Source organism: Patagioenas fasciata, chromosome W (genome assembly GCF_037038585.1).
Source record: "Patagioenas fasciata isolate bPatFas1 chromosome W, bPatFas1.hap1, whole genome shotgun sequence".
Lineage (NCBI taxonomy): Eukaryota > Metazoa > Chordata > Aves > Columbiformes > Columbidae > Patagioenas > Patagioenas fasciata.
Window position 1 is genome coordinate 53159476 of NC_092559.1, and position 27013 is coordinate 53186488.

General features: G+C 43.2%; 1 pseudogene; it reads left to right on the forward strand.

Annotated features, from left to right (window-relative positions):
* LOC139826326 (uncharacterized) overlaps positions 1 to 27013 on the forward strand; it is a 128928-nt pseudogene that overhangs the window by 79281 nt on the left and 22634 nt on the right.

Consider the following 27013-nt stretch of genomic DNA (forward strand, 5'->3'; position numbering starts at 1 on the left):
TGTTCTCATGATGATGAGAATTGTCTGCTAAGGAGAGTGAAGGGGCAATCTTGTGTGTTTTTGTAGCTAAGTTTGGTCCTCCCATAGCAGATTTCTAGACCTCTTCAACCACTCAGGAAAGAGAAGGGCGATGCAGTTGTTGCTGTGATTTTTGTAACTAAGTTGTGCTTTCCTAGAGTCTGTACTGCCCATTCGTAGTAAGAATAATCAGAAAAACTGACAATCAGAATTTTTGGCTAGCGAAAGATCAGGACTCGTTCTACATGCTTTAACAAAGTATGGAGTCCAACCCTCCATACCCGGAGAAGACTGGACTCGTGATAATGGGGCTAATTTACAGAGTGTAATGGACCGAGAGATTTCTTTGCAGACTAAGTCTAAGTTTGGATCAAATAGAGATAAGACTATAGTCTGCGCTGTTCTAGGAGCCAGTGGCAATCGAAGATCACTTCATGTGGTGCAGTAATGAATGTAAAATAATAGAATCCCTTGAAAATCTGGTGCAGGTCTTGCAAAAAACAACCTCCAATTTAGAACAACAATTAGAAAACTGTTTTCAACAATTAGAAAAGGACAAGGAAGAAAACCACTCATTGAAAGCTACTCTAAAGGAGAACACGGGGGTGCTGAGGGAGCAGGAGTTGGAGGAGAAAAATATCCAACACATAAATCAAATCTACCCTCGGAAAGAATTGGAGGACATGGGAAAACATTATGACGAATTCCCACACGTGAGACTCTTAGTTAAAACAGAATACTTTTATGCAAATGAGGAGGATACTGACCCTCACATTACAACTAAGAAAACACCTTACACTGCCACAGAGCTGGTCAAACTTAAAAAAGAGTGTGGTCGCCTCCCTAAAGAATCTGAAACTGAATATGGGGGAGACCAAATTCGGTTAAGTAAACAAGAGGCAAATGGGTACTGAGGGCATGGAGTCTTCTTAACAACTGGTGACAGATGTGCCCCATGGTCTCTAACCCAGTGAGCTGCTTCCTGGGCTAGTGGGCTAAATCCCTTAGATAGGGGAGAACCCTTAGCAATTACTGGCTGTCGAGGGTTAAGATTGCGGGGTGACAATCAAACCCTGGCAGATGTATTGTTAACCTCCTCTCCCCCCCACTTCCCCCTTTTTGCCCCTCCCTCTCCCCCCTTCCCACTCAGGACAGGCGATCGGGAGGGAAAGAAGGACAGAGAGAAGAGAGTTGGAAAAGTTAAAGATGTTTTACTAATGCTACTAATAAGAATAGAGAAAATAATACAAAATATACAAAACCAATCTTGTAAGTCTCAGCAACTGCAGAGCCAGCACCCAAAGTCCTGGATTAGACTCTGTAGCCAACCGGAGCTGGATTCAGTCTGTCACTAGGCCTCAGTTCGCAGGGACGGCCAGCAAGGTCCTCTCCTAATGTCAGCCATGAGGAAAAAGAGGAAAAAGGCACGAGATCCTCGTGATCTCCCACTTTTATATGAAGTATTCACGTGAATGGAATGTTATACACCATTGGTCAGTCTCTCGGTCAACAGTTTTCTCGTTGCCCCTCTCGCGAGATGTCCATCCGTGCTTATCAATAAGTTTGCATTCCATTGCTAGGTTTAACCAAAACATGTGTTGGGTTCTAACATGAAGGCTTTAGCTGACAGGCAAATTCACTAAAACAGAAACTTGTTTTTAACAAAACCAGGACATTCCACCCCTTATAATATGACATTCACTGAATACTTAAACCTTATCAATACAATCTATCAATACAATCTAATTAATCACTACTAGTATATATATATATATATATATACACATATGTACATATATACACAGGAGTAATTAATCAGTGGACCATCCTTTGAAAAGTTCATTAAGTTCATTTTGTCACAACAGTCTCCCAGGGCAGGAAAAATGGTCCAAGTGCATCTCATGACCACTGTTTGTGGGTTAAGGACACCAACTTCGAAGAAGGTGTCGGGCGCCACTCGAAGAAGCTAGCTCTAGTCTCATCACCATTGTCTTGATCTGAAAGACACTTATTAAACATTGTTAGTGCGGCAATTCACATCATACAGTTCAGCATTGCATATTTTCACCTAAAATCAAATCCCCTTGAGGTACACACCGAACTTCTCCATCCTTAAGCATCACCCACCAGGTGCTGCCAGGTCCCTGGGCAAAAACAATCCCACGAATAGGTTTGCCTTTGCCTGAGGCAGGAGTAACCCAGACTGCCTTTCCTAAGATATTTTTCATGTGTACTACAGGGACTTTATCTCCTTCTACAGTCCGTAGAATTTCTGATTGGGCAGGCCCGGCTCGATTGGTTGATCCCCTAGTGTTGACCAACCAAGTGGCTTTTGCTAAATGTGAATCCCAGTTTTTAAAGGTTCCACCACCAAGTGCCTTTAGTGTAGTTTTTAACAAACCATTGTACCTTTCAATTATCCCAGAGGCTGGTGCATGGTATGGAATATGATATACCCACTCAATACCATGTTCTTTGGCCCAATTGTCTATAATACTGTTTTTGAAATGAGTACCATTGTCTGATTCAATTCTTTCTGGCGTACCATGCCGCCAAAGGACTTGCTTCTCAAGGCCCAAGATAGTATTTCGGGCTGTAGCATGAGGTACGGCATATGTTTCCAACCATCCAGTGGTTGCTTCCACCATTGTAAGTACATAACGCTTACCTTGACATGTTTGTGGAAGTGTAATATAATCAATCTGCCAAGCTTCTCCATACTTATACTTTAACCATCGCCCCCCATACCATACAGGCTTTAACCATTTTGCTTGTTTGATTTCGGCGCAGGTTTCACATTCATGCATAACCTGTGAAATAGTGTCCATAGTTAAATCCACTCCTCGATCACGAGCCCATTTGTATGTTGCATCTCTACCTTGATGCCCTGAAGCATCATGGGCCCACCGAGCTAGGAAAAGTTCACCTTTATGTTGCCAGTCCAAGTCCACCTCAGCTACTTCAATCTTAGCAGCTTGATCCGCTTGTTGGTTGTTTAGATGTTCCTCAGTGGCTCGACTTTTAGGCACATGAGCATCTACATGACGAACTTTCACAGGCAGGCTCTCTAGCCGAGCAGCAATGTCTTGCCACAGTGTGGCAGCCCAAATGGGTTTACCTCTGCGCTGCCAGTTGCTTTTCTTCCACTGCTGTAGCCACCCCCACAAGGCATTTGCTACCATCCATGAGTCAGTATAGAGATAAAGTATTGGCCACTTCTCTCGTTCAGCAATGTCCAAAGCCAGCTGGATGGCTTTCACTTCTGCAAACTGACTGGATTCACCTTGTCCTTCAGTGGCTTCTGTAACTTGTCGTGTGGGACTCCACACAGCAGCTTTCCACCTTCGATGTTTTCCTACAAGACGACAGGATCCATCTGTGAACAGTGCATACTGCTTATCAGTCTCTGAAAGCGTATTATATGGTGGTGCTTCTTCAGCACGTTTTACTTCCTCCTCATCTGGAGACATCCCAAAGTCTTTGCTTTCTGGCCAGTCTGTAATCACTTCTAATATCCCTGGACGGTTCGGACTTTCAATTCGAGCTCATTGCGTGATCAGTGCAATCCATTTACTCCATGTAACTTCGGTTGCATGATGTGGAGAGGGAACCGTCCCTTTGAACATCCAGCTCAGCACCAGCAGTCGAGGTGCCAGGAGGAGCTGTGCTTCAGTGCCGATCACTTCTGAAGCAGCTCGAACTCCTTCATATGCTGCTAGTATCTCCTTTTCAGTTGGAGTATAGTTGACCTCAGATCCTTTGTATCCTCGACTCCAAAAACCTAAGGGTCGACCTCGGGTTTCTCCTGGTGCTTTCTGCCAGAGGCTCCAGGAAAGTCCATTATCTCCGGCTGCGGTGTAGAGCACATTTTTAACATCTAGTCCAGTTCGGACTGGTCCAAGGGCCACCGCATGAGTTATCTTACACTTAATTTGTTCAAAGGCTTGTCGTTGTTCAGGGCCCCACTCAGATTGGTTCTTTTTACGAGTCACTCGATAGAGAGGGCTCACAATGTGGCTGTAGTCAGGAATATGCATTCTCCAAAAACCTACAACGCCCAAGAAAGTCTGTGTCTCCTTTTTATTAGTAGGTGGAGACATTGCTGCAATTTTGTTGATCACATCCATTGGGATCTGACGACGGCCATCTTGCCATTTTATTACTAAAAACTGGATCTCTCGTGCAGGTCCCTTGACCTTGCTCCGTTTTATGGCAAAACCAGTATCCAAAAGAATATGAATTATTCTCTCACCTTTCTCGAAGACTTCTTTCGCTGTGTCGCCCCATACGATGATGCCATCAATATATTGCAAGTGCTCTGGAGCTTCACCTTGCTCCAGCGTGGTCTGGATCAGTCCATGGCAGATGGTAGGACTGTGTTTCCACCCATGGGGCAAGCGATTCCATGTATACTGGATGCCCCTCGAGGTGAAAGCAAACTGCGGCCTGCACTCTGCTGCTACAGGAATAGAGAAAAATGCATTAGCAATGTCAATTGTAGCATACCACTTGGCTGCCTTTGACTCCAGTTCAAATTGCAGTTCTAGCATGTCAGGCACAGCAGCACTCAGTGGTGGTGTAACTTCATTCAGGCCACGATAGTCTACAGTTAGTCTCCACTCGTCACTAGACTTACGCACTGGCCAGATTGGGCTGTTAAAATTTGAGCGAGTCTTACTGATCACACCCTGGCTTTCCAATTGACGGATCAGCTTCTGGATAGGAATCAAAGAGTCTCGATTGGTGCGATATTGCCGGCGATGCACCGTCGTGGTAGCAATTGGCACCTGCTGATCGTCAACCATCAGCAGTCCTACAAAAGAAGGGTCATCTGAAAGACCAGGCAAATCAGACAGCTGTTCAATTTTCTCAGTGTCCACAGCTGCTATACCAAATGCCCACCTATACCCTTTTGGGTCCTTAAAATACCCTCTCCTAAGGTAGTCTATGCCAAGGATGCACGGAGCATCTGGACCAGTCACAATGGGATGCTTTTGCCAGTTTTTTCCAGTTAGGCTCATTTCAGCCTCTACAACAGTCAGTTCCTGGGATCCCCCAGTCACTCCAACAATATTGATGGATTGTGTTCCTTTATAATTAGAAGGAATTATTGTGCACTGAGCACCAGTGTCCACTAAAGCTTTGTACTCCTGGGGTTGTGATGTACCAGGCCATAGTATTTGTACAGTCCAATAAACTCTGTTATCCCTTTCCTCCACCTGGTTGGAGGCAGGGCACCTCTAATTCCTGTTTTGCACAGTCTCTGGGTGTGAATTAGAGGTTCCTTCAAGAGCATCAGAATGTCTTCTGCTCCTTTTGTAAACTGGAGCAGCCACTTTCCTAGGGGTTTTTCCTTTTATCTCACGTACTCTTTCTTGAAGTTCTGAGGTAGGCCTTCCATGCCACTTGTTCATGTTTTCTCCCTGCTCATGTAGGAAGAACCACAGTGAACCTCTTTTTGTGGGCTGTCTCTACCCTCTCTCTCGAGATTGGAAACGCCTTCTCCTAACAGCTGAAACATAGGTTTGTGAAGGTCGTGAACGGTACGAGTCTTCTCTGAGCTCTTTGATTTCTTGCAACAGCTTTTCAAACCGGTCATCAGATTTTTCACACAGTTTCTCCACAGCGGAGACACAAGCCCGTAGAGAACCAGCAAGGCTGTCCTCAAAGTACCGGAGCTGCTCAGTCACTTCATTAATTTCTTGTACACGTCTAGCTGACCAGACCATTCCTGCGAATGACTTAGCATATGCAGGTGGTGCACTTTGTACAAATCTGCGCCACACAGATTTTGTACAATTGATCCAACTGGGTCTGTCCCCTCTTGGCTGTTTGGTCCTAGATAGATGATCTCTCGCACAGCTAATTCTCTCAGGAGCCGGATACCTCTCTCCATAGTATTCCATTTCCCTAACGTGGATATACAATCTTCCTTGTAGGGAAATCTGACTTTCATAGCTGCCAGGAGTCGGGTCCAGAGAGTAGTGGCATTAGACTCTCTTGAAATTGCCCTATCAATGGTGGAATCTTTTGACAGAGATCCCAGCTGCCTGGCTTCACCACCTTCTAATTCAATTGTTTCTGCCCCATTGTCCCAGCATCGCAGCAGCCAGGATAAAATATTCTCGCCTTCACGACGACTGAAGTCTTTTCGCAGATCTCTCAGCTCACCTGGAGAAAAGGACCGAGTGGTGGTCACTTCATCTCCACCCTGTCCTGATGATGCCTCTTGGGTTGATGTTGGCCCTGTGCCCTCACCTGCTGCACGGGTAGTCTTTCTAGTGACTTTCTTACAACCAGCAACTGATGCTGATATGAGTTCACCATCATTTGATTCATTTTCAGAGTCTGAATGACTGTCACAGTGATTGCTGTGGTTACAGCAGCAACAGTGCCCAGTGTGTGAAGACGGGGGGGCTGCCTTGTTAGCCTTTGAGGCTGGAGAAGTAACGTTATCTGCAGCGACCTTGGCAGAGGAGCTCTGCGGAGGAGCTGTAGCTTCAGCCTGTGAAGCCGCGGTTGGGGGGGCAGTGGCTGCAGCAGCAGCTTTGGTTGTTTTGCCTTTTCTCGAGCGGCTAGGAGTGCTTTTTGCTAAAGCTTCCGAAGACACACCGCAAATCTCAGGACTAAAAAGAGACGCAAACCTCCTATTGAACCTCATTTCTCTTAACAGTAACACAAACTGACACACATTCAGCAAACCAGATAACACCATCACAGTTCTATCAAAGCTCCAAGGATATTCAAAGTTCTCTAAAGCATTTGCAAACTGTCCTAGCGAAAACACAAAAGTATTGTTCGTCAGCCTTTCTAAAGATTCGCTTGACCAATTAGCAAATACAGAGCCATTCTGCTCTTTAATCTCTCCTGGAGGTTTTTCAAGGTAAAGCAGAAGCGAGTAGAAATTCATTAGCGGCTGCAGTATAATGAAATAAACCAGTGCCATACCACACAGTATCATCATGACCACTGTTCAGTTTCTTGTTGTTATATAATGAATACTTCGATTCAGAAAGAAACACCAACACAGATATGGGAACAGCGAGCACAATGTAGAAAATAACTGATACAACTTTTGCCATAACATCTTTAAATCAATGTAATTCACTTTGCCTTAATACCGCTAAATAATATCCGAAGCAAACAGACGCGCAAGTATCACAACTCTATGAGTTGGCACCGTGCGAAGAAAATTGAAAGGTACGTCAGAGCAGTAGATAAGCCAAAAATCTCCAAATTTACCCCTTTCTCTTGCCCCACGTTGGGCGCCAATTATCTGTCGAGGGTTAAGATTGCGGGGTGACAATCAAACCCTGGCAGATGTATTGTCAACCTCCTCTCCCCCCCACTTCCCCCTTTCGCCCCTCCCTCTTCCCCCTTCCCACTCAGGACAGGCGATCGGGAGGGAAAGAAGGACAGAGAGAAGAGAGTTGGAAAAGTTAAAGATGTTTTACTAATGCTACTAATAAGAATAGAGAAAATAATACAAAATATACAAAACCAATCTTGTAAGTCTCAGCAACTGCAGAGCCAGCACCCAAAGTCCTGGATTAGACTCTGTAGCCAGCCGGAGCTGGATTCAGTCTGTCACTAGGCCTCAGTTCGCAGGGACGGCCAGCAAGGTCCTCTCCTAATGTCAGCCATGAGGAAAAAGAGGAAAAAGGCACGAGATCCTCGTGATCTCCCACTTTTATATGAAGTATTCACGTGAATGGAATGTTATACAACATTGGTCAGTCTCTCGGTCATCAGTTTTCTCGTTGCCCCTCTCGCGAGATGTCCATCCGTGCTTATCAATAAGTTTGCATTCCATTGCTGGGTTTAACCAAAACATGTGTTGGGTTCTCCAGGAAAATGCAACTAACATGAAGGCTTTAGCTGACAGGCAAATTCACTAAAAGAGAAACTTGTTTTTAACAAAACCAGGACACTGGCACACCACAAAAATTGTTAGAGAGTGTACACAAAGCGGCCTGTTTGCAAATGATACATGAAAGACAATTAATTCCTGAATGTGAATCTCCAATGATGTTGCCAGTAAATCCAGACATGATGACTCCCTTAATAAGGGGACTTCCAGAGTCACTAAAATCTATTGGAATTAACATTCAAAGGACAATCACACTCATGAGTCGAGTAGAAAGACTGGAAAATATGGCTAGGAGCCAGGGTAACAGAAGTGGGAGCCAGAGGGAAGGAACTAATACTAGCATAGATTCCTCTTTTCACCCCTCCCCCGACTTCCCCCAATCAACCAAATACTCAAAAGGTGTGGACTTGGGGGGAAGTAGCACAAGAATTGATAGATTACAATAGGAAATATGGCCCAGTAAAAACCCTAGAAGAGAGGTCGAGAGGAATCTGTCATATTGAAATCAAAAAGCTGCCCCTCTCTGCCAACACTGCTGCTGTGACCGGTATCCCAAAAAAAGAACAGCCATGCATTAAAACAGCAAAGGGAGAACAGCCTAAGGCCCAACAACAATGGTGGGTTTTGGGAATTAAAAAGGGAGTTCCCAGAGATACAATGGAAGGCTTGCTCCTTGATAAACTTAGTAAACTAGTATCAAGGTGGCGAAATCCAAAAGAACCTTCACAGAATGTAAAAGAAATCCCACCTGTTATACCTTCAGCTCCCTCCCCCGTCGAGGATGAAAGTCTCTCCCAGAAACAGAAAAACTAGAACCTCCATTCCTTAGTAGTGGGCGGGGGAACGGGGGATGGATTTATATCTGACACCTGTAACTTTTTTCATCGACACCAGTCCACATATTTCTGCTCTAAGCGAAGTAGATGCTGATAGGTGTGGAGTTTTTCCCTCGAAGCAACGTTTTTGTGTCCTTAATGCTTTAGGGTCAACAGAAGTTATGAAAGCTGCTTTGGTAAAATTGTTGTTGCCAGGAAAAGAGAGCACAGTCACTATTAAAATGGTGACTGGAGACATTCCTAACAGTTTGCTAGGTATGGATACCCTCAAAGGTAGACAGTGGGAAGATTCAGAGGGATTATTGTGGACTTTTGGAATGCTGCCATTGTCACATCTAAGGCTATTGCAAGTCGCACTGGCACTCCCACGTAGTCATGTTACAAATGTAAAACAATACACGCTTCCCCTTGGTCCCAAAGAAGGCATCAAACCGGTTATAAAAGAGAGAACAAGGAGTCATAATTAACATGCATTCTCCTTTTAACTCTCAAGTGTGGCCAGTTACAAAGCCCAATGGGACGTGGCGACTTAAAATAGATTTTCGGCGGCTAAATGCCAACACTGATCCTCCAACCGCCACAGTCCCCAATCTGGCTGAACTAGTAACCACGATACAGGAAAAGGCTCATCCAATCATGGCAACAACAGATGTCAAGGACATGTTTTTTATGATACCATTGCAGTCAGAAGACAGAGATTGTTTTGCTTTCACCTGGGAAGGACAACAATACACTTTCACCCGACTTCCCCAGGGGTACAAACATTCTCCCACATTAGCTCATCAGGCTTTAGCCCAAGAGCTAGAAAAAATACCCAAACCCGAAGACATAGCTGTTTATCAGTACATTGATATTCTTGGGGGTGAAAATGAAATAACAGAAGTAGGGGCAACCCAACAGGATATAATTACACATTTAGAAAATCTGGGTTGGCAAATTCCCCCTGAAAAGTTCCAAAAGCCCTCACAAGAAGTAAAATTCCTGGGAATCTGGTGGAAGGGAGGGATGACCTGCATCCTGCCGAACACTCTTGCTTCCTTAGATCAGATCAAAATGCCTGAATCAAAAAAGGATTTGCAGTATGTTTTAGGGTCCTTAGTTTTTTGGAGGAAACACATCCCAGACTCTTCTATCATTGCTAGACCTCTTTACGATTTGTTAAGAAAGGGGCTAAAATGGGAATGGACAGCTTCTCAGGAAGAAGCTATGCGATTACTAATTTTTGAAGCAACAGCTCACCAAGCTTTTGGTCTTCTTCACCCTACAGATCCTTTTCAGGTGGAATGGGGGTTTGCTTCATGTAGGGGACTACAGTGGGTCTGTGGATTCCCTGACGGAGGGCATGGGAACAGAAATTAGCCTTGAAGATATGAAGGTCTACCCGTGAGAAAGATGGGAGTAAAGGAGTATCCGGAGATGTTAAGGATGTACCTGTGAGAGATAAGGGAGTAGAAGAGTAACATTGATGATAGCAAAATTAGCCAATGAGATGTTACTGCTGTAACTTGTAGCCAATAATGAAGAGACACATGAATTGGTAAAACCGTATAAAAATGCACTTTTGGCAATAAATGGCATCTACTACTTTCATCCTGGAAGAACTTGGTCCATGTCGTTTGTCCGTCTGAACCACGACAGCTTTATCAGGCTTGTCAGTTCACATATAGCAGAGAGGCCCTGAGGGTCCAACCTGACATGTGGGATTCTTCTCCTGGGGTTTTAGGGATGCCGAAAAGAGATACACTGCTTGGGAGAAAAATTTGTTTGTTGTTAGTCTGGCTCTAATACAAGTACAGAAGATTGCACGACAGCAGCCAGTTGTATTAAGAGGTCCATTTAAAGTCATAAAAACAGTCACTTCTGGGACCCCTCCTCCTGATGGGGTAGCCCAAAAGGCCTCAGTACGAAAGTGGTATGCTCAGATTGAACACTATTTAACATTTTCTCGGTATCTGAAGGAACTTTAAAAAATCTAGCTATACAAGAAATGGAGAGCTTGGATGATGAACAAGATAAACCTGCCTCAGTGATTCAAGTCGCACCTCCCTTTTTGCATGATCGGTCAGCTAGTGCTTGGTTTACTGAAGTTTCTGCTGAAAGAGAAGGAAAAGTGTGGAAATACAGGGCAGTCGCACTCCATACCTCTTCCGAAGAACAGATTATAACAGAGGGAGAGGGTAGTGCGCAAGTAGGTGAATTAATTGCAGTATGGAGTGTTTTCCAACATGAAGCATAAACTGCTACCCCTGTACACATTTATACTGACTCTTACGCTGTGTTTAAGGGCTGTACCGAGTGGCTTCCTTTCTGGAACAGAACAGATGGGAAGTTGATAGGATTCCAGTGTGGCAAATAGAAAAGTGGCAAGAAATCTTAAGTATTGCTAGAAAAGGAAACTTTGCTGTGGGCTGGGTGGCTTCTCATCAGGTAGATGGGGGATCTGCAGGAGAATGGAATAACCAAGCTGATGAATTAACAAGACTGGCCCCTGTACAAAAGGATCAAATTTCAGAAGATTGGGAACGGTGGTTTAGAATGGTTACATGTAAAGCGCAAACACACCAGAGCTAAAGACTTGTATCATGAAGCTCTGGCCCAAGGCTAGCCTGTCACCAGAGTAATGTGTAAAACCTGCATATCAACTTGCAAACAATGTTGGAGACGGCTAGAAAGGCACCCTTTAGAAGATAACTCTCTGCATTTAAGGGAAGGTAAAGGTTTGTGGGATGCCTGTCAAGTGGATTATATTGACCCCTGTTGCTTTTTCCATGCAAGACACGGAACCTGACACACCAATGTGATGTTCACAGATTTCGCTTTATTGTCGGACCGGGCTAACTTTATAGCAAAGCTTCCCTGTCCACGCGCCTTACAACAATGTGATTGGTTGTAACTCGTGTTATACAATAACATGATAGGCTGCATGTACTGTCCACGTGCTCTGCACGCATGTGTCCGGCGATTGCTCACTCATTATTACCTTCTAATGGTGTTCCTTTAGTTTCTTTTGTCTCTGGCTTCACCTCTCAGCCAGGCTGGTGACAACCCCATCCCCCCGGGGCGGGGCGGGGGGGGCTCTGCAACTACATCTCCCCCTCTTTTATTTAATATGATATTAACAATACGCCATATCCTGCTTTAAAGACAGTGTGAAATACAGGGTAATAACATTAAGGCTAATACAACTACAGTTAACAAGAACAGACCTGATTTCAATATTCCTTTTAACCAAACAAGGCATCCAACCCAAAAAACTCAACATCTGTTATTTTCTTGTTCAGCAAATCTTCTATCTTTTTATCTTTTAAGTTCAAACAACACATACAATCAAAAACTTCGTAACTGTGAACATGTCCAATAACAAAAAATTAATTGCTGCTCTATTTTACAGAGTGGTATTCTCAACATTGGCTACATCCGTTGCTAAAAGCAATAACATCTCTGAGGTTAAGGGTTGTCATCATTGCAATCGATTTCTTCTCTGTTAGCTAACCAAGGTCTCACCCACTTTGCTGGGATCCACGAATTTTTGTGGTTACCTGTAGAAACACAAGCCTATCCCCTTCCCCAGGTTATTAGTGACATAGGACCTTCCCATTGTTGTGCTGTCGGATTAAACACACTAACCTTAGGCACATTTTCAGAAAAATCTTTGACATTTTTGATATGGTGCATAACAACCGGTTCCATTTCAGTTTCACTTTTAGGATTAAGCCAGTTCAGCACATACAATGCCTTCATCAATACCTCTTCTGGGCTCACACCAATTCCCCCTCGCTTTTTCAAAACAGACAAAAGATTTTTCAAGGTGCGGTGTGCACGCTCAATAATTGCTTGGCCAGTAGAATTATAAGGGACTCCAAACAGGTGTTGTACCTTCCACTGGATGAGGAAGGTTGCAAGTCTGTCAGACTGGTATGCAGGACCATTATCTGTTTTGATTTGTGTAGGGACACCCATGACAGCAAAAGCCTGTAATAAATGACGTTTTACTGCCTTTGCATTTGCTGAGGTCAAAGCTGTAGCCCACAGCAGTCCTGAACAGGTATCTATGAAGACATGAATGTACTTTTGTCGGCCAAATGGTGGAAATTCAGTAATATCAGTTTGCCATAACTGACCTGGCTGCAAGCCCCGAGGATTTACTCCCTTTTGTTGGAGAGGTACTATGCGGGCACAATCAGGACAAACTGCAATAACAGCTCGAGCTTGTTCCTTGGTAAGTGTAAACTGTTTTCGGAGTGCTGCTGAGGACTGATGAAAGAATTTGTGAGCTTGTCTGGCTTGTTCAAAAGGAGATATATCTGTTACTGCCACAAGTTTGTGTATAATGCTGTTTCCCTCTACTAGACCACCTGGTATGTTAGTATGGCTTTTTATATGCATGATAAATACTGGTGCTGTCCTATAATCTAATACGTTCCACAAATCTAACAATGTTTCAAACAATAAGGAATTGGAAACTCGCTGCAAAAGTGCTCTATGTATTCTTTGTACAACTCCCACAACATAAAGAGAATCTGCTACCAGATTAATTGGACAGTTATGCCATTTTTGTAATGCTGCTAAGCGTATTGAGGGCAGTTTCTTTTAAGATGTCCTGTCTGTCTGCAAGTAAAACATGCTAGGTCGCAAGAAGAAGGGCTTCGGCCTTTCATTGCAAGCTTAAGTGCTGCAGCCAAGGCCGCAGCATGGGCTTGAGCATGTATTTTTGCTTTTTCTACCTCCTGTTGCATAATCGGTACCCATGTGCAAGCTTCCACCATCTCTGCTAAAGAAGCAGTTTTTCCCAAACCGGCTAATATCTGTTGGTATTGGGTGTTTGCATTCATCATAGCCAAATCTTTCCCCACAGCAGCTTTTGCCTCTGGAGTCAGGTTTGGAGAGGCATCTATAGCTTCTTTCAGATGATCCACAAACTTCATATATGGTTCCCCAGGTTCCCACTTTATTGTAGAATAGGGTGGCACAGGGTTACCTATATTTGGCAATTTTTCCACTGCCGCCAGAGCAAGCCCTTGCATTTGCTGCAAAATCCTTGGATGAAGTGCTGCCTGAGTGGCACTATCCACATATTTCCCATGACCCAGTAACTGGTCCATACTAGCTAACCGCAAGGGATCATCAGCTGGTAAATGAACATTTTCTAATACTGCCAATTCCACCTTCCCCTGCCATTTGTTCAAGAACAGCAAATACCCCGTTGGAGGAGGCAATAATTCCATCAATGCCCTAATATCTGTTGGAGTTAGTACTTGCCCCTAGAAAAATGAATTGATTAACTGCATCACATGCTTATTATCCATACCATATTGCATAACTGCACTTTGCAATTGCTTAACCGTTTTCCAATCAAAGGGCGACCACTGCCTTTGTCCCCTATTATCTATGTGCACTGGCATTGCTGTAATACTACCAGGTAACATGATCCCTTCAGTGGTTGCATCTCTGATTACCCCTTGTCAACGTTGCCCTGCATTATAAGAATGATCTCGAGGAATATCTCTACCCTGATGCACAGGGGCAGCACCCAAATTATCATTACTAACACTGCTATACAATTCCCTTGTGTTTCCCTGTGGATCAGTAAGTCGACACATATTTGCAAACCGATCTGCTAACCCAGTCTCCAGCCCTTTTCCATATCGCGCTCTCAAATATTCATCTGCTTCTCTTACAGACCACATCCCATCTTCAACACATTGGCTAGCCCATTTTTGTATTCGCTCCCTTTTAATACGGAGCTCCTCAGGAGTGAGGTCTAATTCCGCCCCCTCCCTTACCTGTTTTCCCCGTTTTTCACATTCCCTGCCAATTGCCTCCAGTCCATCCTTAATTGCATCTGACGCCTTTTTATATGCTATTAACCACGAAGTTTTACTGTTACCGCCATCTAGTCGTTTCATAGCTTTTAGAACTTCTTGCATCTGACTCTTCTGCCGTCTCAGTAAGTCCTTCAGGCTTTGCACGTGGCTCTCCTCCTGGAAGTCAGGGCAATTCTGCGGTGCTCCATCCTGGTGCTCCATCGGGTCCTCCAGCAAAGGCACGTCACCTGGATTAACTTGTCCTGGCTTGTTGAAACTTGCTGGTTGCTGCCATTCGTCGTCGGAGCCAGGCAATGGCTCAACGGGTGCAGAGGGTATAATTTGCTCTCCGCCCCAGAACGCCAGATCTGATACGGGACATACCAGCAGTGTTGATTTTTCAGAGTTTTCGGAGGGGGGGCAGCTCGCGGTGGGTGGCTCCAAGGGGACGGCACACAGCTCCGGCTCCTCTGAGACTTCCTGCATCAGCTGCCTGACCTCCCGCCAGGGTCCGGCGAGTTCACAAGCCTCGCGGCTCCCCCTTGTGACCACTTCCCATAGTTCGGTCCCTATGTCCTCCCATGTACCGGGAGAAAAAATTTCGTCCGTCAAACGGACACACCACTTACGCTGGGCGAATAGTAAAAGGCACTCCACCCCGTCTTTTCCCAAAAATCTTCCTGTTCTTGCAGCCAGCTGCAGAATACTTTTCACTATTATTTTTTCTTCCACGGATGCCGTGTTTCCCATGCCACCTGCTTCCCCGTAGGCCTACTTTCCGCTATTCTTCGAGCGTTGGGCTGGTGTCGCCCACCAGGTGGCATTCCTCATGTCTTCACTTCCGGCGATCTTGCTTCGATACGAAGTATCACATCGGGGTCACCAAAATGTTGCTTTTTCCATGCGAGACATGGAACCTGACACACCAATGTGATGTTCACAGATTTTGCTTTATTGTCAGACTGGGCTAGCTTTATAGCAAAGCTGCCCTGTCCACATGCCTTACAACAATGTGATTGGTTGTAACTCGTGTTATACAATAACATGATAGGCTGCATGTACTGTCCATGCACTCTGCACGCATGTGTCCAGCGATTGCTCACTCATTATTACCTTCTAATGGTGCTCCTTTAGTTTCTTTTGTCTCTGGCTTCACCTCTCAGCCAGGCTGGCGACAACCCCATCCCCCCGGGGCAGGGGGGGGCTCTGCCACTACAGGCCCCTTTAAGAAATCAGGAGGCAAGCATTTCGTACTGGTGGGAGTGGAAATTACATCAGGTCTAGTCCAAGCAGAAGCTTTTAAAAAAGCTACAGGTGAAAATACTGTGAAAGCATTGCGAGAATGGTTTGGAACTTTTCCAAAGCCACAAGAAATATAAAAACTATTATAGCCTGAAATGAACTAAAAGAGATGCCTGCACAGGTTGCATCTGAAACTGCAAAATATCCCTTGTTAGTATTGTTGATGATAATTATAGTCTTCACAATAGTGAATTTTGGCTTTAATATAAACTGAAGACTCTTACAAAATGAATTTGAGTTTTGCCCACAGTACTGAAATATGAACATTCACAAATCCTTTTGGAAATAACCTAAAGTATTACATGAAGTCACTAAATATTATACATCTTAGAGTTTTGAAGAAATTTTGTATAAGCTTACTTCATAGCTACCCAGTTTTACCTAGTTGAAGTAGTTATTTATGTTTGTGACTCTAATTTTAATGCCAATACTTCTTACTTGCACTATGAAACAATGTTCTATTTTATACTGCTGTCAGGTAACAACTATGCTATACCACAACACGAGATCATAATATTTTGTAGATCTATATTGCAAAATAATTTGCAAGTATATTGTCTTGGTTTTGTTAAAAACAAGATCAGTTCTCTTTTAGTGTTTTTTCTTTCAGCTAAGTTCTTGTAGGTGCCTGTACTTTTCTGAGTTTTAGCCTGCATATTTTTTCCTAGGATGCTGTACTCGGTGCTGATAAGAAGACCAATGGAATGCTGAAGAAGCTCATGTTTAGATTTATTACCATGGTAGCCAAGAAAGACTGATAAGTTTTCCCACGTTCCGTTGTGAGAGGGGCATGTTTGAGGAGGGGTGGATGGAACAGGTGACTAGAACTGACCAACAGAAGTATTCCATCCTATAATTGTCATACCCCCTATATAAGAGGGTGATCACGAGGGTCAAGCTCTCTTTGACCATGGCCAGCATCTGGAGAGGACCCTGTCTGTCTGCCTGTGATCCACAGGCCTCAGGCCCTGCATCCCTGCAACTAGTTTCTGGTTTGCTGTGAAGTCCCACCCATGAGTTCCGGGGGCTTTGCCTGCACCTGCTGGAGCCACGCCAGCTCCGCACACCCAGCTCTGCCGTTGCTGGAGTGACACCAGCTCCACATCGAGCACTTGAGATTGGTTTTGTATATTTTGTATATATTCTCTATTTATTAGTAGCATTAGTAAAACCCCTTAAAACTCTCCAACTTGAAGTCTAAGTCTCTCTTCCTTTCCCCTTATCTTTCTTATCGTCTTTCCAATATGAAGGAAGGGGTGGTGGGAAGTAAAGGGGATAACAGAGAGTGTCTGCCACAATTTAATGCTGTCTTACCTTAAACCATGACACATATTCAAAAGGGGGGATTTGAAGAGAAACATCTAAATTAATGTATACTGTGATTAAGATATAAAAGGTGTACCCATCATTAACCAATTGACATGAGATAAATGCTTTCTGACCACCTGCAAAACGAGGGGATATTTTTCAAGTTTTAGATCCTTCTGCATGACAAGAGGGAGACAGAAGATTAAGTAATATATTGTTCAGAAGCAGAGTACTTAGCTTGGGTTTGACTAATAATTAATACATGTATTGTAAGTACCACATGGTCAGCCTGAACCAGTTCCTGCACTAGTTTTGTGTCCTTATCTACTTAGAGTAAGTGTATTGTCCTTCAGTCCTCTTCTGCCTATCCTAACAAATACCATTCCTGTGACCTAACACCTAATTAATGCCTAACACCTAACATCTATGAAACTTATTTTTATTAACTTATTTTTATCACTAATTTTTGATTTTAGGTATCACCTGGGGCTGCTCAGGGTTTCCTGCCTTGTGGGCCTGTGTGCCTCTCTGTTTTAATAAGAGGTGACACATCTTTTCACTCCAATTCCTGCATTTTGTTAGGACTGCTTTTGTCAGGGTATCCACAGACTTCTTCATCCTGATCCTCGGAATCTGTACCTGCAATCAACTTCTGAGTTTGGGCAACACCAGGGGGCTCCCCTGCTTGTGCCAGCGGAATCGCAGTCTTTTGTTCCAATGCAGGTCTGCTCTCTTTCTCTTTGCAAATCTACTTTTACACAGTCTATCTCTGATTCTCTTAAAATTAACCTTTTCCAATTGCTTATAGTATTTATGCAGGTCCCAAACCTGTTTTAAGCAGACACACAGGATGGCACACAGAACCGCACATATGGTTGCGACCACACTAGGATCAAACCATCTCTCTTCTGCCCATTGTGTGTAGAGGGGGGAAGGATTACAGCTGTGCCTACATGATAATTTCCCCATTTTTTATATCCTGCCAACTATGCTAATTTAAATGTTGCAAAAGCATCCCAAAAATCAAATAGACTTTCTTCTAACCAGAACTGTTTACGGAGAACCAACTAGAAATGGGGTTTCTCCAAAATTATTCAGCACTCTGACAATATTATAAAATACAGATTTGGATACCAGTTAGAAATTCAGTTACTACACAGCTGATTCAGAATCAAGGGATCCCAAAACTCTAGAATGATGATTCAAAATATGCATCTTCCCATTCATGAAAAGTGAGGATTCTCAAGGGTACCCAGAAGATCACTTACCAATAAGGCAAGGTATCTCAATCCTCAAGTAAATATCCTTAGATGGTATCCCAGTCTAAGAAGGAGAGTCTTCCACTGTATACTCACTACTCTGCACAAGACCAACTCAATGGGGGTCTCCGTTTATACCCTAAGTTGAATCTGAGCTGTGGTCATTTATGATAGTGGTCCAGAAACTTCTCCCAACCAAGGCATTTCATTGGTCAAAGGCTCTGTGTGTTGACTAAAGGGCATGTGCATGACCATAGTGGTCCATCAGCCTAGAAGTTTCTGGTGCTTTCGGGGTGGGGAGAGGAGTAAATCTGCCACATGCGGTTCATAAATTCTTTGATATTAACAAATCATCTTCACTCAAATGCTGCAGGCGAGAGAGTATAATCTGATTGCATATAAGCAACCATTTGTCACAAATAGGTCTAAACTACCTGCTATACCACTTAGACACCCTCAAGTTTATGGGGCCAGATGGGATGTATCCAAGGGTGCTCAGGGAGCTGGCAGAGGTGATCACTAAGCCACTTTCCATTATCTATGAGCAATCCTGGCTAATCGGGGAGGTCCCAGATGACTGGAAGTTGGCAAACGTGACACCCATCTAAAAGAAGGACTGGAAGGAGGATCTGGGGAATTACAGGCCTGTCAGTCTGACCTCGGTGCCAGAGAAGGTCATGGAGCAGATCATCCTGAGTGCCATCATGAGGCATATACGAGACAATCAAGCCATTAGGCCCAGTCAGCATGGGTTTATGAAAGGCAGGTCCTGCTTGACTAACCTGATCTCCTTCTATGACAAGGTGACTGGCTTAGTGGATGAGAGAAAGGCTGTGGATGTTGTGTACTTAGACTTCAGTAAAGCCTTTGATACCATATCACACAGCATTCTCCTGGAGAAGCTGGCAGCTCATGGCCTGGACAGGCATATAGATGAGGTTCTTAGGGACATGGTTTAGGGGTAGATTTAGGTTATGATTGGACTCGATGATCAAGAGTCTCTTCTAGCCAGAATGTGTCTATGATTCAACGATTCTATGATTCTAATTTCATGCTGTACATTACTGTACTGGGTTTACTTGACAAGGTTTTGGCAGTGGGGAGGGCTACAGGGGTGGCTTCTGTGAGAAGACATCAGGAGCTGCCCCCACAGAGCCAGTTTTAGCAAGCTCCAAAATGAACCCACGACTGGATAAATCTGAGCCAATCAGCAATTCTGGTGGCACCTCTGTGATAACATATTTAAGAAAGGATAAAAAAAATGCTGTGTAGCAGCTTAGAAAGGAATGAGAAAACTGTGTGAGAAACAACCTTGCAGACACCAAGGTTAGTGAAAAATGTAGGGGAAGAGGTACTCCAGGCACTGGAGCAGAGATTCCCCTGCAGACAATGGAGGACCACAATGGAGCAGATATTCACCATGAAGCCCATGGAGGACCTCATACTGGAGCAAGTAGATGTGCTCTGAAGGAAGCTGCAGCCTGTGGAGAGCCTACACAGGGGCAGGTTTTCTGGCAAGAACTGTGACTCCATGGGGAAAAGCATGAGGAGGAAGGAGTGGCAGAAGTGTTATTAACTGATCACAAACCCCATTCCCCATTCTGGACTGGGGGGAGGAGGTCGAAGAGTTGGGAGTGAAGGTATGAAGTTGAGCCTGGGAAGAAGTATGGGGATTTAGTGGTTGTTTTTTTTTTTCTTTCTCCCTGTCCTACTCTATTTTTATTTGTCAATAAATTAAATTAATTTCCCCAAGTCAAGTCTGTTTTTTCTTGTGACTGTAATTGGTGAGCAATCTCCCTTTCCTTACCTGGACTCATGAGCTTTTTCATCTTATTTTCTCTCCCTGTCCTGCTGAGGAGGGGGAGTGATGGAGCAGTCTTGGTGGGCACCTGGCAGCTAGCCAAGTTTAACCCACCACAATTACTGAACAACAACAACAGAATATAGTGTATTGCGTAATATATAGGAATAGAATACTGAAAAATATTTTCCCTTTCATTGGAAATTCATTAAGTATCTTTACAGAATAATTTTGAAGAAAGACTTAAGTTGCCTTGAAAGGTCTACTTGAAAAAGCAATCAATATTTGCGTTCTAAAACAGAATAATTAGTTTGTGTAAATCAACACAGAGCAGGAAATGAAAATGTCTCTAAAATGCTATAGTTTCATCAAAAAGATGGGGGAAGCTGAGTCATTCTACCACAATACAAGTTGAGATAATAAAGGTCATTTGAAAGAATTGTAGCTACCTACTTACTTTACTATAATGAACAAAAATGGTTTGATTTTTTTTTTTTTTTTACAGACAAGCTCATGAAAATCTATTAAATTCTCATTACAGTATGTTTGCATACAAAATGGGGAGTTGCCTTCTGGACCAGGAGGGTGACTATTTTTTCTTTCATCATAGCCTAAATGAAAGGAATATCCCAAAACTTTGCATTGCTCTAGAAGGAATCATAGATATTAGAATGATTGACAGCCAGCAGACAATAGCAACTATTGCAGTGAACTATTAAATGGGAGCTCAAGTTTTAATACAGAATCATAGAATCACAGAATAATAGAATCATAGAATAGCTTGGGTTAGAAGGGACCTTTCAAGGTCATCTAGTCTAAGCCCCTGCAATGAGCAGGGACATCTTCAACTAGATCAGGTTGCTCAGAGCCCTGTCCAGCCTGACCTTGAATGTGTCCAGGGATGGGGTATCTACCACCTCTCTGGGCAATCTGGTCCAGTGTTTTACCACCCTCATTGTAAAAAATTTCTTCCTCATGTCTAGCCCGAATATCTCCTCTTTCAATTTAAAACCATTACCCCTTGTCCTATCACACCAGGCTCTGCCCCCATCTTTCTTATAGGTCCCTTTTAAATACCAAAAGGCTGCAATAATGTTGCCCTGGAGCCTTCTCTTCTCCAGGTTGAACAACCCCAACTCTCTCAGCCTTTCATCATAGGAGAGGTGTTCCATCCCTCTGATGATTTTTGCGGCCCTTCTCTTGGACCCTCTCCAACAGGTCCATGTCTTTCTTGTACTGAGGTCTCCAGAGCTGGATGCAGTACTCCCAGTGGGGTCTCACCAGAGCAGAGTAGAGGGGGAGAATCACCATCACCTCCCTCTACCTGCTGACCATGCTTCTTTTGATGCAGCTCGACATATGATTGGCTTTCTGGGCTGTGTCACGGAGGCACCCCGAGGCTAACTTAAGGGACAACAGGGTCCAAAAAAACTTCTATTAAACCGGTGAGAAACAGGGTTTTAGCACTCCAAAAGTGACTTAAATATAGGTTTGGGTACCAGTTGAGGAAAATTATTAAGGGGCAGCAACTAGTACAACAGGCGGTCCACAGAGTGCATGCACGTGACTTCACCCAAAACAATGCCGGAACCATCCCCGAGTCCCAGAGGAGTACACACTTGCCTGAATACGGTGAGGGATTATTCTTAAAGAGATAGAGATAAAACATACGCTCGCGATTCTGCAAGGGTAAATTTATAATACACTCGCAATTCTGCGAGGGTTAATTTACTTACACGTGTGAATGTGCATGGAATACTACACATGCTTATGTGGAAGCACGGGAGGAAAATACAGTCGCGATTGTGTGAGGAAATAATTTAAAGTACGTGTGCAAATGTGCACGGAATAAAGTTACACTCGCGATTGTGCGAGGAAATAATTTAAAGTACGCGTGCAAATGTGCACGGAATATAAATACACTCGCGATTGTGTGAGGAAATAATTTTATACATGCTTGTATTAAGCACGGGAAGTTACGCGTGCATATGTGCACGGAAAGGATAAATACACTCGCAATCCTGCGAGGGGTTTTACGCACACATGTGGCGGCAAGGCAAGCGGGGTCTCCTGTTGGAACGATAAAGGACTCAGCACTCCGATTCAATGTGAATCACGCCAAAGCCATTTATTACAGAAACATGTCTCCTTATATACGCAACTATTCTCTAATCACGAATCCACGCTCCAAGCATGGATTCGCTAAATGAGTATCATGGGCAGTCCACACGCTGGAGCCCCACCGATGATAGGTCCGATGACTCACGCCATGCTGAGGCCCTGTTAATGAAGAAACGCCCCTCTTTCTCACAGCAGATTCTGTTCTCAGCTTCTCAAAGTGGCCTTGAGATTCCTTTGGGCCTGACTAATTCAACAACATATCTCCTTCTAACGAAACCCCTTCGCAATTCCCCCTTTTTGTTCTTGAACTAGTCAGGCCCCTTAAACAGCATGCTGAATCGTCTTTGAAATACACTGCAACATAGGACACGTGATTAACAACATAATTACAATTACATAGAATGTAGCTAAACCTTACTTAATAAGATTAAACAACTATCTGCTTATACTCAAACCTTCATATCATATATAAAACCTTAATTCTACTTATGACAACCTTACCAACGCACTATTTTAGAACAGTCAGACAACTTAATACAATATATTCTCTTAAATTCTTAAAAGATCTATAACTGCGCAGTTTATAGAGTAACGTACTTAATACCATCAGCATATGCTAATTACTGACTTAATATCTTAAAACTTATATTAACCTATTCATATGCTAATTATTGAATTAATATCTTAAAACTTATATTAACCTATTTAAAAGATCTATAGCTTAATCTTAATATCTCTTTTACAACCTTACCAGTTGCTAAATTAGGTTACCATGGTAGAAATATCTTATACTTTTACCTTATCTATGCATAGATTATCTAATTGTAATATCACCCTTTTGGAACTCTTACTATCTGTTCAAATTAGCATTCTCTATGGAAGGTACCTTATCTGTTTACTAATAAGCTTTTAGACCACTGGGTCTAAGAGCATCTATAACACTGAATAAGAATTCATGGTTTACATTTGAGACAATTCTCACAACTTATCTCCCTCCTGTCCTTCTGCATCTGTCGAATCTTTGTTGTCTTTATTCAGCCATGGCTTGATCCATTTCGCAGGAATCCATTTTGATCCTTGATCTGTAATGACACAAGCATAACCCTTTCCCCAAGTTATTAATTGGAAAGGACCCTCCCATTCACCAGTAACTCCATTGCGTATTTTGACCTGACACTGATTTTCTCTAAGGTCTGTCAAGTGTCCTTTTAAGCTTGTTCCATGATGAATCATAGGTGGAATGTCGAACCCTTGCGGAAGGCGTAAAAAGTTCAAGACATATAATGCTTTGCTTAGTCTGTCATGTGGAGTAGTACAGTCAGTTCCCCCTTTTTGTTTGTCAAGCTGATGCTTGAGAGTTCGATTCATCCTTTCTACCAAGGCCTGACCAGTAGGAGAATTTGGTATCCCTGTAATGTGCTTAACACCCCACAATTGAAAAAAGGTGGCAGTAGCTTTGGCGATATAACCAGGTGCGTTGTCTGTCTTGACCTGTGCAGGAACTCCCAAAGCTGCAAAAGCAGAACGTAAATGTCGTTGCACATGTGAACTAGTTTCACCAGTCTGAGCAGTGGCCCATATGGCGAAAGAATATGTATCAATAGACATATGCACATACTTCAGCCTGCCAAATTCAGGGACATGTGTAACGTCCATTTGCCACAATTCCAAGGCTCCTAATCCTCTTGGATTGACTCCTGCACCCAGCCCTACTGAGATGCGCTGACAATCTGCACAACTTTTAACAATACCTCGGGCTTCACTTTCGGACAATGAAAATTGCCGCTGTAAGACCTGAGCAGACTGATGGAGGAAACTATGAGAGCGTACTGCTTGCCCAAACCTATCTATTGGAGGTGGAACCCAGGCAGGAGATACAAGAAAATCAGCTCGGCGGTTTCCTTCAGCTAAATCGCCTTGAATTGTCAGATGACTACGGATATGTGTTATGAAGTATCGGTGTTGTCTCTCTTCGATCAACAACCATAGTTGCTTGAACAAAGACATTAGTTGTGCATCCTGAACCTCTTTGAGCAATGATCTTTCAATGCGAGCTACCACACCTACCACATAGAAAGAATCACAAACAATATTCACTGGGCTATGAGCAAATCTGATAAACACTTCTATTACAGCCCTGAGTTCCAAATGCTGAGTTGATCCTTTCAGGTCAGTTAGTATCACATCGTGCCATTTTCCATCTGTTTTCCATGTAATTGCTGCTTTCTGCATTTTATCCCCTGCATCAGTGAATACTGTGGGTCCTTTAACAGGAAATTCTGAGAGAAGAGAGGGACCCTCCTCCATTGATCCCATATTCAAAACTGACATTAACTTGTGTGGAGGGGAAAATGTCTTAATTAAGGCTTGAGAATCTAGTAACGCAATCTGAAAAGGTAAGGAGTTCTGCAAAGCCCACTGTAAATATTCTGAAACGAGGGGAACAATGATATATGCAGGCTCAGCCCCTGAAATTTTGACTATTCTCTGCCTACCTTTCATTATAAGCTGAGCAAAGACCTCAACCCTGGTTGTAATGGTTCGTTTGAGTCGAAAATGCAAAAACACCCACTCTATGATCTTTAACGGCTCCTTACCAGTTGTCCATTGCATTATGAGAGCAAAAGGATAGTTAGTATTGTTTACAATTAGTAGTCCGATTACATAATCTGGGTTCCACCTATGGCTGAAAGCTTTTACAAGTTTGGACATAATCTTTTTCAGAGCAGCATCCGCCTCAGCAGTAAGCGTTCTAGGAGAGCTAATGTCACTATCCCCTTTTAGCAGTTTTACAATTGGAGCTAAATCCTCATTAGTGATCCCACAAATGGTCCGGACCCAATTCAGATCACCCACTAGTTTCTGCACATCATTTAAGGATTGAATAACAGGCCGACATGCTATTTTCTGAGGTTTCACTGTGGACTGAGAAATTTCCCAACCAAGATATTTCCACGCTGGTTGAATTTGTACCTTTTCTGGAGCAATTAGCAATCCTCTGTGCTGCAATGTATCAGATACTTCATTTATCAACAAATCAGTCGAAAAAGTTTCCCCAGCTATTAATATGTCATCCATGTAGTGGTAAATCACTAACTCAGGATGAGATTTTCTGACTGATTGCAAGGCCCAAGCTACATAAATTTGACACATAGTTGGGGAATTTTTCATTCCCTGTGGCAAAACTACCCATTGATACCTTTTTGCAGGTTCAGCCTTATTTACAGAATTTATGGAAAATGCAAAACGTTTACAGTCATCAGGATGCAAAGCAATGGTGAAAAAACAATCTTTCAAGTCAATTATTAAGATCTGCCAGTTTTCTGGAATCATGACAGGGGATGGTAATCCCGGCTGTAATGCTCCCATGTCTTCCATGGTATCATTAATTTTTCGAAGATCATGTAACAACCTCCATTTCTTTGATTTTTTCTGAATAGTAAACACAGGAGTATTCCAGGGACTTGTAGACGTCTCTAAATGCCCTTTTTCAAGCTGTTCCTGTACTAGCTCTTCGACATGGGCAAGTTTTTCTTTACTGAGCGGCCATTGATTTACCCATACTGGATCATCATTTTTCCACTGTAATTTCAGTACTGGTCGCCCATCATCAATGGCCGCTTCTAGAAATTTTGTTGTTTTGTCACCAGAGTTGCTCCTAGTTGTCCTAACACATCCCGTCCTAATAGAGAAACAGGGATAGACATCACATTCATGCAGTAAAGAACTAAATTACTCATGTTCTTCTGTATTATCACAAAATGCACATTTTGAGTCAACGGAATCTCATGATTTAACAGACTGTGAACTTATCGTACCATGTAACAAAGACCTATCAAAATTGCAACGTGCTTAAACATAAACCCACAAAGAAAACAGGTTAATAAGGAAAGCATCTTGCAGACTTTAACAAGTTTTCTTGTGTTATCAGTTAAGTCTCTCTCAGCTTGTTGAAGTTCAAATCGCCCTGCCTGTAAAACTGTCTGAAAAGATTTAATGATTTCTTGTCTGAGTGCTTTTCTATGTTTTAAAACACCTCCCAATACCGATTTTTTAGGAACACAACTGAAAACAATCATTCCTGACCCCATCTTGCAAGTAAAAACCTTGAGGGCGGGGGTGGGGGGGGAAGCACAGGGCTGCTTGCAGCCTGAGTGGGAAGAGCAGGCAGAAGGTTTTATGGCGCACTTAAAAACAACTAGTAAAACAATTAACTCACATTCCTGACAAGCTGCTTAATTTTCAGAGAGACGGTACACAGGAACACATAATATGTACTGTAAAACTCGCAAATAACATGCTGATCGCAAACATTAGCATTCTCTACTGCTAATTTCAACACCAGTGCTTCCTTAACTTCTAAGTTTTCAACCTGCTTATTGATGGTCTCTTGAAGGCGGTCAATAAATTGCATGTAATTCTCATTGGGACCCTGATTAATAGTTGCAAATGATTTGGCTGCTTTGTTGGTTTCAGGCACCTCTCTCATAGCTTGATATTGCTGACTGTTGGATTCACTCGCTAATAGCTGATCTGATCTTTCACACAGTTCTTTTGCCCAGTTCTTATCCGGTGGCTCCTTCTGTTCTCTTGTAGGAGTTAGAAGGATAGAAAGCGGTGAAGGCGGACACAAATCAGTAAAAGAATTGATATTACACTTATTTACGACTTTAGCATTCTCAACTTTCACCAGT